General features: G+C 42.3%; 1 protein-coding gene across 6 annotated transcripts in view; it reads left to right on the top strand.

Annotated features, from left to right (window-relative positions):
* Nucleotides 1-13,443, top strand: part of LOC126354686 (collagen alpha-1(XVIII) chain-like) — a 2,024,079-nt gene that overhangs the window by 1,795,848 nt on the left and 214,788 nt on the right. The gene's annotated exons all lie outside the window — the stretch shown is intronic.

Genomic DNA, 13,443 nt, shown 5'->3' with positions numbered 1-13,443 from the left:
AGAAATAAAACAATAAAAAATTGTACGGCCTGTGACGATCCTAAACCACTTCAGTACTTCAAGTGATTATAGACTCAAAAGATGTATAGTAAATATAGACGGAATGCCACAGAAAGACATACTCAACGAGCAGAAAATTGTAAATGCAGGATCTTCTTCTTCTGCCAGTCCAGGGTTAGGCGTAGGACGTGTTCCGGTCTCACCATCTCATCTTCGGTCTTCCCATACTTCTCTTGTCCAGGGTTTATAGTGCATTGCTACTTTAGGAAGTACACGTTCTCTCTGTTTTTCTTTGTATCGGGTGAATAGGATAGGGTAATTTATTTATATTATAAAATGTAAATTACACAGGCGTAAAGAAAAGGTGTAATCATGTAACAACGCTACTTATTCAAACAGCAAAAGACGTTACAGATACGAACAGAGCAAAAGGCGACTCACGGCAACTTCTGGTGTGCTGATAGCTCGCTTCAACAGATAAATGGCAGGCGGCGAAATGCCTGACAACAGAGAGGTAGTTGTAATAGCGCTCTAAGATTGTCTGTATATTTTAAGAGAAGAATCACAAACTCAGTCAGTAATTAATCCAATGATAAGTTGGTAGCAATTCCAGCTGAGGCACAACAAGCAGTTCGAGATACGCAGAAACGAAAGGTTTGTGGATCATCATCAGAAAAGGTTAAAGCTGGAGGCAAAGTAATTAAAAATGAATTTGCATAATCGTTTGCAGAATGACCCCCAAACTGGATCAGTGCCGTACTTACTGTACTTCATAAGAAAAGAAACAAACAAGACATAAAAAAATATAGTCATATCTGCTTCCTCTCCGCAATATACAAGTCTTTCACGAAAATTATCATCAGAGACGCGGAAAAGATGGGCAAAGAAGGAAACTAGCTTCAGAAAGGGGCAATGAGTGTATATTACCACTCTGTTTGGGACTGAGTCAGTTGTAACAAGTCTGTATTTACAGTCCTAGAAAATGAAGACCTACCGGAGTATATACTGCAGAATTTATATATCAGTGCTACGGCTTCCATTAGATTTTATCAAAATAGTGAGACGTTTGGAATTAAAGAAGAGCTAGACAGAGATCCCATGCCGCCAGATGTATTCTCGGTACCTTCTGTGGAGGTTCTCGCTCCCTACAATGGGAAAACAAAAGGAAGGTGTCGCAGCCGCAAAACCTTTATTTCCTTTAAGACACTATAGTGTTCCTCGATAGCGCTGATATACTTCAACACAACCTAATAGCATTAACACAGCAAGTCTGAAAGTGGGCCTAAAAATCCAGTTCAGTAAGGTGAAGTAACGTATAGCCAACACCTTAAAAAATAAAATAGTGCATATTTGGGACAGAGAGCTAGAACCAATTTAAGAGCTTCTGTTGAAAAAAAAAACTACTAAATTGACAGCGGAAGAAATGAGTTAGAATGGAAATGACCCGAGTGTTTTAATAGAGGGTTTTAAAAACTTAACTTCCGGTGTGCCTGAAGACGGAAGTTTACAATGAGTTCTGGCGTTTAATACTGAGACGAATGTTTGAAATACGAAAACTATTCAAACACTGAGGCGCACGTAAAACGTTTCTTATTTCTTTGATGGGAGTTTCTCTTCGCTCTTATCAGTGTGTTATCGCGGTTAGTGCGCTATGTGTCAGCGTTCGAGTCAAAATATATCAAATTCAGCGTACAGGCACACTCACCCATAGTGGTAAATTTTAGCACATATAATTAAATAGAAAGCACGTAACAAATAATATCAACTTCTATCGGCTGTGCTGTCTTGTTAAAATCAGCTGTGTATGATAGTATTCTTAATGTGAACATGTAGAGAGACAGTTTGGGTAAAATGCTCTCGATAACTGATGACCTGTCAATTAAATTTTGTAATGATTCATCGCCAAACAGTGATAAATCAGTGTTAACGGTAATACATGTTAAATTTATGTTCATTTATAATAAACCACTGAGACTGCCACCGACACGCTGTAGGCAGTTGCGAGAGTAATCCCTCTCTCTATAGTCATGTGATTTAGGTTTAATTCCTGTTGGAGCAACGTATTTTTAACATTGTCTCTCTATAGTCATGTGATTTAGGTTTAATTCCTGTTGGAGCAACGTATTTTTAACATTGTGTACCTCAGTCGGTAAAAACGGAAACCTTATAGGATCAGTTTGTTGTTTGTCTGCACCTCTGCTAACATCTCTTTTTCTCAGGAACGGGTAGGGGTCGTGTAAAAAATCCTCGATGGTGTAAGAAGTCTAAGCGTCTAAGTCAACGCAGTCAAAAGATACGGCCATTTATGTCACATATTTTGATGCTCGCAAACTCACTCTTCAAAACCAATAAATAAACTCTCTACGTGTATAGTTAAGTTTGGACGGAACTCTCAGAGCGCGAATCTACTCGCACTTGTCCGATTCTTACTAATTAATTCCGTTTGTGTTCACGACGGGTACAAATCTAAATTTTATTACATGTGTTAAAGAGGAACCACAGTGTAACACACGCGGTCGCGACGCTCTGCTGTGAAAGTTGTTACTGGGTGAGACAGCAGACAGCCACGTGCGTCGAAAGGATAATGTTTATTTTTAGTTATTTTTTACTCAGTCAACAGAATAGTTATTGTATTTTTGAGTCCTATGCATTAGTAATAGTTATTGTATTTTTGAGTCCTATGCATTAGTAAGTTACCAAAACACATGAATTATCGTGAATCAAGTGGAAATAAAGCTAAATTTCACTTATTCGTGAGGAAATACTTTCGAACACGCCCATAATGCAGCTTAATCCACTGGCAACAAAAGAATATAAAAACATATTTCATGCATGAGAAGCATATGTTTGTGTTGTTTTCTGTGCTTATTACGATAGGCACTTTCCTTGACACGTAAAAATTGTGTACAGAGACTAAAGATTCGACCTTTCTTACGCTTCGTTTAGCTGTCAAATACCTGAATGTTTTTGTAAATGTAATTACTTCTGCTTCAAAAACGAAAGATTCTTGCCATCTATGGCCCAGATGTCTCAGCGATTATGTGATTATTTTTCATGTTTTGGGAAACAGTTTTATTACTTTTAACCTTTTATTATTAAGTTTGTATGGCTTTCCCCAGGGTTACAGATGTGGTGGCTTATTTGGTGCATTAAGTGATGTATATTTTACAGTCCATACAAGTTTCGTACGCTTCACGTTCACTGATTTGGGTGGAAGTCTAGTGAAAAAAACTTCGTAATGCTGGGTAGAAGAAGACGTCTTTCTGCAATAGGTCGGATCTTCTAGTATTTATTAGCAATTTTTGTTCTTGAATGATAAACGACATTCTTCAGTAAGTATCTATATGTTACACGAGTGTCGTAAATAAACTGTCCTGTAAGCTACCGTTCCTTACCTCCCAGGGTGCTTAGGAAATTAAGCAAAGGTAAATGTGGTGTAATTTTTTAGTTAGCGTCGATTTTTATGGCGTTACATACGCTCCCTGTTTTATAAGCTATGTTACAAATCAATATAAACGATGCTATTCACGCTCCGTTATCGTACTCAGAAGTGCAGCTAGCAGGCCGTTTTCACAGTGGGTAACAAAAATGTGACGAAAGTGTGGAGTAACCGTGTCTTCTGTGCGTCTTGGCTTAATTCCTAGCTCGCTAATTTCGTTAAGATGTCGTAGCGCCTCTCTTGATTTTAAGTGCGTACACATGAAAATTATTACTGGTGGTCTTAGGCTGGATCGAATCAAACAGTTTTTTCTGAAAAGTACAACTAAATTTGGGTTAGTACATGTTAGGTTAATATTTTCAATTTTACTCACAATGATCGAATTCAGTCTCAATTAATCTCAGAGACTGATTTATAATGGTTCTCGCTGCAGTCTCTTATCAAACTGCAAAAGCACAAATTAATTACAATGCTATGCTCTTACAAAATTATTTCTTAGTAAAGAACCACTCCTCACCGTTGTTCATAAAATGTTGCAGGCGGGAAGCTGCTTTCTCGTAGAGAATGTGCTAGCAGAATTTCAATAACGTCAATCACTTCATATCACACAATCTGTACTCCTTTTTCACACACGCTGTTAGATCCTAGGTCGTTCACACCCACATATTCATACGTTATTCAGTGAAGTCAACATAGAAAACAATCTCGCAGCGCCGGCCGGAGTGGCCCAGCGGTTCTAGGCGCTACAGTCTGGAACCGCGCGACCGCTACGGTCGCAGGTTCGAATCCTGCCTCCGGCATGGATGTGTGTGATGTCCTTAGGTTAGTTAGGTTTAAGTAGTTCTAAGTTCTAGGCGACTGATGACCTCAGAAGTTAAGTCCCATAGTGCTCAGAGCCATTTGAATCTCGCAGCAGCTTCGTTCTTTCGCCTTTCAACTGTCTTAACCCCCTGATATCTCTCTCTTCCATCGATTTTATTTTGTATTAATTTATATCGGCATAGCACTTTACAATAAATATTACGTATATTAGTTATATTGAAGTTTAAAAATGCTAAGTTTACGTTATTCGTGATAGAAATGAGTACACAGAATACGAACGCTCAAGGTGACGAACGCTAACGAAAGAAACGTCACTTGGTCTGCGATAAGTGGGCAGATCCATGTTGTAAATTACTAGGACAGGTAAGAAAACGAACAAATAAATCATATCAAGAAACACTCCAGTGCACTACTATTAAGAAGATGGTGAGAAGGACATGCGAATGGATTTTAGATGCACCAATGATGCTTTCAGCTTGATTCTAAGACATAAGACGATGTGGTGAAAGATGACATTCGAAAATGTCATAGAATAACAATGTTACGTTTTGTTGAACACTGTAATTCACGAAAAAGTCTAGACGAGGTTAGCAGAGGACGTCAAATGGCTGCTGCTATTGCCACACGTGCTGATGATGATAGTGACCTGAGAACCATAGAACGGCTCTGAATACGTGGGAGGCGATCCCTTAGTAGATGATCTATGTTTTCCACATGTATAGAGGGGATTATCTTGAAGAATCAGTGGAAGATAAAAGGGCAAATAATTGTTGAAAATGTTCAAATGTGTGTAAAATCTTACGGGACTTAGCTGCTAAGGTCATCAGTCCCTATCTTACACACTACTTAACCTAAATTATCCTATGGACAAACACACACACCCATGCCCGAAGGAGGACTCGAACCTCCGCCGGGACCAGCCGCACAGTCCATGACTGCAGCGCCTCAGACCACTCGTGCAAACAATTGTCAGTCGTTACTCGAGGAGCTAACACTTTTATTGAAAATCTGTGTGGGAAACGGTATTCATCAAATTCATGATAATTTACATTTAAGGTGACTAAACTTCAGGATTGGCCGGAAGTGGTGTGCTATTACAGATCCAATTACAAGTCATGTAAAAGAAGCTTGACTAGTTCCTAATATCTCGTGTCAAGTATACAGAATTGCTTGCGGTGCAGAATTTGGCTCTTTGCCGACTGTCCATTCCTTGTAAAATATGAACCCTATGGTGGTGACATGGGTACAATATCTCTTGATAGAATGTGCTATGAACGCTCGCGACAGATAATACCGACATGGTTCGTCAACGTTTTTGTACTTTCCGCGAGTTCTCATCCTCAACATTAAAATCTAATGTTCTCGCCAAAACTGTGAAATATCGCATTGCGACACGCATTGGCACTGTGTTTAGAAGTGTTTGAAGCGTAGCATGCAACATTATGTTCCTCGGGGCTTCAATGCCTGGAGTATCTTTAACCCTCTTGTCCTGTTTCTCCAGCAGATCCAAAGTCACAGCTAACTTTGTAATAGTAAACGCTTTCACCTTTGTCGGCCAACGATGGTGCCGCGAATGTTACATTAGTGTGTCGGCGTAGGCCTATAAGCATGAAAAGTGAATGACAGGTCACATAAATTTTAAGTTTAACACGGTGGTTCCAAAACGGCGAGGGATCTATATTAGATTTTCAGTTCGAAACTAATATTTCCCTGTTTTATAAGTAGCAGATCACGAATTTTCAAAATAAAAAATACGAATTTTCTTATTAAATTTTGTTCTTCGTATTGTTTATTCCCGTTTATCCTAGTGTTTCGAGAAGAGTTTTATGAGTCTAGAGTACGTACATAACTATTGCACAACGTTTTCCTAACACATAATTTCTTGTTTTTAAGCGTAACACAAATATATACCTGAACGAAATTGCGCTGAAGCAATTTAAAATAGTTTACTGTGTAGAGGCGAGCAGCTGAGTGGCGAGCGCAGCTGACTGCCCGTGGTTTCGTTTCCCGTCCCGGTCGGAGATTTAATCCGCTCATGCGCTACTTGTTGCGTTGCCCTCATCACCATTTCATCACCGTCGAGACGCAAGTCGCCGAGTCAAAACAGTTGCACCAAACGGCTGAATACACCAGGTGGAGTCAAGAATGCCACGCAATCACTTCATTTCAATGAGATTTGAGCGATTGATTTTCAGAACGGGTTTTGGAGACCGTGGCTACTCTTAGATCAGAGCAGTATTTTTTTTAACTTCACTACTTACAAAAATAGAAGCCTATACCTTACACCACTGCCAAAAATAACATTTGTACCAGTTATAATTCTCCAGTGAATATTTTTAGTATTTTCAAAAATACACTGCTGGAAATGGAAAAAAGAACACATTGACACCGGTGTGTCAGACCCACCATACTTGCTCCGGACACTGCGAGAGGGCTGTACAAGCAATGATCACACGCACGACACAGCGGACACACCAGGAGCCGCGGTGTTGGCCGTCGAATGGCGCTAGCTGCGCAGCATTTGTGCACCGCCGCCGTCAGTGTCAGCCAGTTTGCCGTGGCATACGGAGCTCCATCGCAGTCTTTAACACTGGTAGCATGCCTCGACAGCGTGGACGTGAACCGTATGTGCAGTTGACGGACTTTGAGCGAGGGCGTATAATGGGCATGCTGGAGGCCGGATGGACGTACCGCCGAATTGCTCAACACGTGGGGCGTGAGGTCTCCACAGTACATCGATGTTGTCGCCAGTGGTCGGCGGAAGGTGCACGTGCCCGTCGACCTGGGACCGGACCGAAGCGACGCACGGATGCACGCCAATACCGTAGGATCCTACGCAGTGCCGTAGGGGACCGCACCGCCGGTTCCCAGCAAATTAGGGACACTGTTGCTCCTGGGGTATCGGCGAGGACCATTCGCACACCGTTAGGCCGTCTTCCGCTCACGCCCCAACATCGTGCAGCCCGCCTCCAGTGGTGTCGCGACAGGCGTGAATGGAGGGACGAATGGAGACGTGTCGTCTTCAGCGATGAGAGTCGCTTCTGCCTTGGTGCCAATGATGGTCGTATGCGTGTTTGGCGCCGTGCAGGTGAGCGCCACAATCAGGACTGCATATGACGGATGCACTCAGGGCCAACACCCGGCATCATGGTGTGGGGAGCGATCTCCTACACTGGCCGTACACCTCTGGTGATCGTCGAGGGGACACTGAATAGTGCACGGTACATCCAAACCGTCATCGAACCCATCGTTCTACCATTCCTAGACCGGCAAGGGAACTTGATGTTCCAGCAGGACAATGCACGTCCGCATGTATCCCGTGCCACCCAACGTGCTCTAGAAGGTGTAAGTCAACTACCCTGGCCAGCAAGATCTCCGGATCTGTCCCCCATTGAGCATGTTTGGGACTGAATGAAGCGTCGTCTCACGCGGTCTGCACGTCCAGCACGAACGCTGGTCCAACTGAGGCGCCAGGTGGAAATGGCATGGCAAACCATTCCACAGGACTGCATCCAGCATCTCTACGATCGTCTCCATGGGAGAATAGCAGCCTGCATTGCTGCGAAAGGTGGATATACACTGTACTAGTGCCGACATTGTGCATGCTCTGTTGCCTGTGTATATGTTCCTGTGGTTCTGTCAGTGTGATCATGTGATGTATCTGACCCCAGGAATGTGTCAATAAAGTTTCCCCTTCCTGGGACAATGAATTCACGGTGTTCTTATTTCAATTTCCAGGAGTGTACTTTACATATGCATGCAGAACTGAATTATGCAGTATATTTGGACATGGACTGAGGAGGGATGGGGCGACATCTATAGCTCTTCTTTTATAATTTTTTGTGTGTGATGGCGCCTTATGAGTTGCTGGGAGCAGGTCAGTCTTCTCTCCTGTTCCGATCTATTAACTGCATTTCGTCCTCAATTATTTCTTCCCTACATCCCAGTACCTGTTTTCCCCACGATTTCTTCCCTATGCTACTGTCTGTAATATCATTTCACGATACCTTTACAGACGTTCTATCATCCTGTCCCTCTTTCTAGCTAGTGTCTTACTACCCGATTCTGTGGAGAACCTTCTGATTCCTTGTCTTAAATGTCTACATAATCTTTAGCCTCCTTTTTTAACGCCATATCTCAAACGCTTCTCTTCTCTTCTTTTCATGTCTTGCCATTCTGTGATTCATTTCCAAACAATGGTATACGCCAAACGTACATTCTCAGGAATTTCTTTCTCACTTTAATGCCTGTGTTTGATAGTAGCAGACTTCTTTAGTGAGGAATGCTCTTTTCCTGTGCTGTGTGCTAGCCTGTTCTTATATCCTCCTCATTTCCTCTGTTATTTTGCTTCCAAGAATCGATCATCTGCACTTTGTCTACTACACAGTCCCCAGTTTTCATTTAAAATTCGTCCTTAATGTCACTTACGCTGCTCTTTAATACTTACGCGTTTCTTCACTTCAATCTTAACCTATAATCTGTATTCAATAGATTCTTCATTCCGTTCTGCAGGCCCTGTAATATTTCGTCATTTTTACTGAGGATAGCAATTGTATCAGTGGTAACCTGTCACCCTGAATTTCAATTCACTTCGGAACCTTCCTTTCATTTACTCCATTGCCTCCTCGCTATACAGATTGAACACCAGAGGAGGAGTACTACATTCTCAACATGCTATATTACAGTGGCCTTTTTTAAAGTTCGGTATTATCGTACTATTCTCTAGTTTAGTTACATTGTACAAAAATATGAAGTTTATGAAATTTGGTATCAATTCGAAAAGGGGAAGGAGTGTCCCTCGAACCCTTTATTAGGAAGAAACTTTAAGTGCATAGCAACCGTGTTTATTTTTTCTCTCAATAAATATTGTTCGGAAGCAACCGATTAATCAATAACTTCACAACTTGCATTTTAATTATTAATATTCTTGTGTTAACTTTATTAACACGGTTTCGAAAGCTACTATGTACAACGTCTGCTACGCAAAAATGACAAGAAAATCAAATTTTCTTTTAATAATTCGTATTAATTGATGAAGCCCTCACTGCGACCTCGAAAATTACTGTGATTTTCAGGTACTAACTGAATCACATATTGCATCTGTTTCTTATTCCATTCTTTTTCCTTCTCTTTTTTAGTTAGTTATTGCAGTCCTCCATGAGCTTGACGTTCACACTCAAATCCAGTTTTGTAAAAATATTCTTATTTTTCTAGCAACAAAGTGTTCTGTGCTGATATTGATAAATTCTAGTCTTTGATCGATTCCTTCTCGAATGCTTTTAAGATTTTCTTCTGGTTGTTCTGCATCGCGATTAAATGCCTTGACCTTTTTTATTTTTGATTTATAAGCCTACTAAGAAACGACGATGGCCACGACGACAAAATATGACACAAATACGACAAATGAGATTCGGTTTTTGCTTTGTCGCAAGAGAGGTGGTGCGATCGACAACTCGATCTTTGGGGAACGTTAAAACAATACTGGAATCTCAGTACGATGCGTTAGCCTCAGAAGGAGCATACAAGCACGACTCGATGTACGCAGTGACGAGGAAAATACAAAATAACAACTTCTATTTTGTTCTTGCGGTTATAATTCAAGTCCCTCATAGAATATAAAATATTCAAACAATAAACAGCATTTGGCATCCACGTTACACGATGGATAGCCCCAGAGCATAGAGATATACTCCATTACCACTCCATTAAAATTAAAATATGCCAGCCGTGGTGGTCGAGCGGTTCTAGGCGCTAAAGTCAGGAACCACGCAATCGCTACGGTCACAGGTTCGTATCCTGCCTCGGGCATGGACGTGTGTGGTGTCCTTAGGTTAGATTGGTTAACATTGTTCTAAGTTCTAGGGGACTCATGACCTTAGAAGTTAAGTTGCATAGTGCTCACAGTCATTTGAACCAATTACAACATAAGCGAATTATACATTTGTGTCTAAAGTAAATAAACACACATTGTAGGTAAATAAACACACAAATTCACTCAAGTCTCGCATTTTCACGGCTGCTTTTGATAGGTCAGAAGCTCTCTTTCTCAAGTAACGGTGACTGATTCCGTGCCTGAAATTCCGACCTCCTTTCAATGGATTATTAATCGAAAACTGGCCAACATCCTCCGTAGTTAAAGCATTCGCGCGTGCCGTGTCCTCAAAGCCTTGGCAGTACTGTTTCTGTTTGTTTGTGAGGCTCAGATGATCTTGCAGCATATTTTTGTATGTGTCAACTTTGTTGACACGAAGCTTTGATGCATAGACAACTTACATGCTGACAGATAGTAAAATATATCCATTAAGAATGTAAGGCTTTTGACAATGTTGACTGCAATACTGCCTTTCAAATTCTGAAGGTGGCAGGGGTAAAATACAGGGAGCGAAAGGCTATTTACAATTTGAGCAGAGAGCAGAAGGCAGTTATAAGAGTCTAGGGACATGAAAGGGAAGCAGTGGTTGGGAAGGGAGTGAGACAGGGTTGTAGCCTCTCCCCGACGTTATTCAATCTATATATTGAGCAAGCAGTGAAGGAAACAAAAGAAAAATTCGGAGTAGGTATTAATATCCACGGAGAAGAAATAAAAACTTTGAGGTTCGCCGATGACATTGTTATTCTGTCAAAGACAGCAAAGGACTTGGAAGAGCAGTTGAATGGAATGGATAGCGTCTTGAAAGGAGGATATAAGATGAACATAAACAAAAGCAAAACGAGGATAATGGAATGTAGTCGAATTAAGTCGGGTGATGCTGAGGGAATTAGATTAGGAAATGAGACACTTACAGTAGTAAAGGAATTTTGCTATTTGGGGAGCAAAATAACTGATGAGGGTCGAAGTAGAGAGAATAGAAAATGTAGACTGGCAATGGCAAGGATAGCGTTTCTGAAGAAGAGAAATTTGTTAACATGGAGTATTGATTTAAGTGTCAGGAAGACGTTTCTGAAAGTATTTGTATGGAGTGTAGCCATGTATGGAAGTGAAACATGGACGATAAATAGTTTGGACAAGAAGAGAATAGAAGCTTTCGAAATGTGGTGCTACAGAAGGATGCTGAAGATTAGATGGGTAGGTCACATAACTAATGAAGAAGTATTGAATAGGATTGGGGAGAAGAGAAGTTTGTGGCACAACTTGACTAGAAGAAGGGATCGGTTGGTAGGACATGTGTAGAGGCATCAAGGGATCACCAATTTAGTATTGGAGGGTAGCGTGGAGGGTAAAAATCGTAGAGGGAGACCAAGAGATGAATACACTAAGCAGATTCAGAAGGATGTAGGTTGCAGTGGGTACTGGGAGATGAAGCAGCTTGCACAGGATAGAGTAGCCTGGAGAGCTGCATCAAACCAGTCTCAGGACTGATGGCCACAACAACAACAACAACAACAACGATGTAAATGTACATTGATATACATATGAGCAAACCACGGCACGGTGCATGGAGGTACGACTGCTGGTAATTTCCTTTCTCGTCCCACTCGCAAATAGGGCGAGGGAAAAAACGACTGTCTAAAAGCCTCCGTAAGAGCCCCAGTTTCCCGTACCTTGTGTTCGTGTTCCTAACGCGAAACCCACGTCGGCAGCTGCACAGTGGTTCAGGAGTTGGGCTCTCTAAATGCGGAAAGAGCTTCGCCTTCCGTCCAGGGATTCCCATTTGAGTTCGTGAAGCAACATCGTAACACTTGCGTTTTCATCTGACAAACGGGCAACAAATCTAGTAGCATCCTCTGAACTGCCTCGGTGTCTTCCTTTAATCCGAGTTGGTGGCGATCCGAAACGCTTCAGCAGTACTCCAAAATCGGTCGCGCTAGCGTTTCTATGCGCCTCCTCCTTTATGGATGAGCTACACTTTCCCAAAATTCTCCCGATAAAAGGAAGTCGAGCATTCGCCTTTTCTACTACTAACGTGATGTGCTCATCCCATTTCATATCGCTTTGAAACGTTATGTCTAGATATTTAATCGATGCGATTGTCAAGCTTCAACCAGCTAGCGCTGTATTCGAATGTTAAAGGATCGTCTTTCCTACTCATCCACATTAACTTTCATTTTCATATATTTAGAGCTAGCTGCCGTTCATCACACCAACTAGAAATGCCTGAGTCTCCCTGTATCATCCTAGAGTCACTGCTTCCCCTGCACCACAGCGTCACCACCTAACAGACGTGAATTGCTGCTCACGCTGTCCGTCGGATCGTTTACGTGTACAGAGATTGAGCGCGGCCCTGCCACACCTCCCTGACGCTGCTGTTGGCCACGGTGAACACTCATCTACGAGGACTCAAAACCTCTTCGCGCCACTCGTACCTCGCAACCCGAACCGTGTGCTCGGACCTTCGTCAACAGTCTGCAGAGGTGCACCGCGTAAAACGCGTCCCGGAAATCTAGGAGTGTGGAATCTACGTGTTGCCCTCCGTCCACTGTTGGATGTCATGTGAGAAAAGCGCAGATAGGTGGCAGTTTACTGCTGCTTACTTTGTTCGAGTAATACCCGAGCGAATATATTGCCTCCTGTAAACGAATTGAGGACAAAATCCAGTGCACGTGCCACGAGCGCCGGGTTCTCTCGAAAGTGAGAGGTACGCGGCTGCCACATACTGCTCTCTGCCTCTCGCTCCCCCCCACCTCAGCCTAGCAGGATCAGCTCTCAAGGGAATTACGGGAATTGCAGCTTATGCCCTGCCGACGTCAGGTACCGAATGAATGTGCCATGCATAAGCAATACTTTGTGGAGCTGACACTTCCTTTTATGCACGTTCTGATTTTGAATATCCAACGGCATTCTTTCCTCCTATCCTGCTTAGCACACTTCTCCTTCCCACCCAGGAAATACAACTAAATTGTGGGATAGGTCGAGAAATCCGATCAAAATTTTTAGTCCGGCCATAAACAGAAACCCTATCACACATAAATTGCCAACCGGTGTGGCCGTGCGGTTCTAGGCGCTTCAGTATGGAATCGCGTGACCGCTACGGTCGCTGGTTCGAATCCTGCCTCGGGCATCGATGTGTGTGCTGTCCTTAGGTTAGTTAGGTTTAAGTAGTTCTAAGTTCTAGCGGACTGATGACTACAGATGTTAAGTCCCATAGCGCTCAGAGCCATTTGAACCATTTCTGAACACATAAATTAGGCGGTTGCTAGTGAAGTGAAAAAAACCGACAGAGATGCTGTTTGCATTTGCAGTT

The sequence above is a fragment of the Schistocerca gregaria genome, chromosome 3, assembly GCF_023897955.1.
Source record: "Schistocerca gregaria isolate iqSchGreg1 chromosome 3, iqSchGreg1.2, whole genome shotgun sequence".
In the NCBI taxonomy this organism is placed as follows: Eukaryota; Metazoa; Arthropoda; class Insecta; order Orthoptera; family Acrididae; genus Schistocerca; species Schistocerca gregaria.
This window is presented reverse-complemented; position numbering and strand designations above follow the sequence as displayed.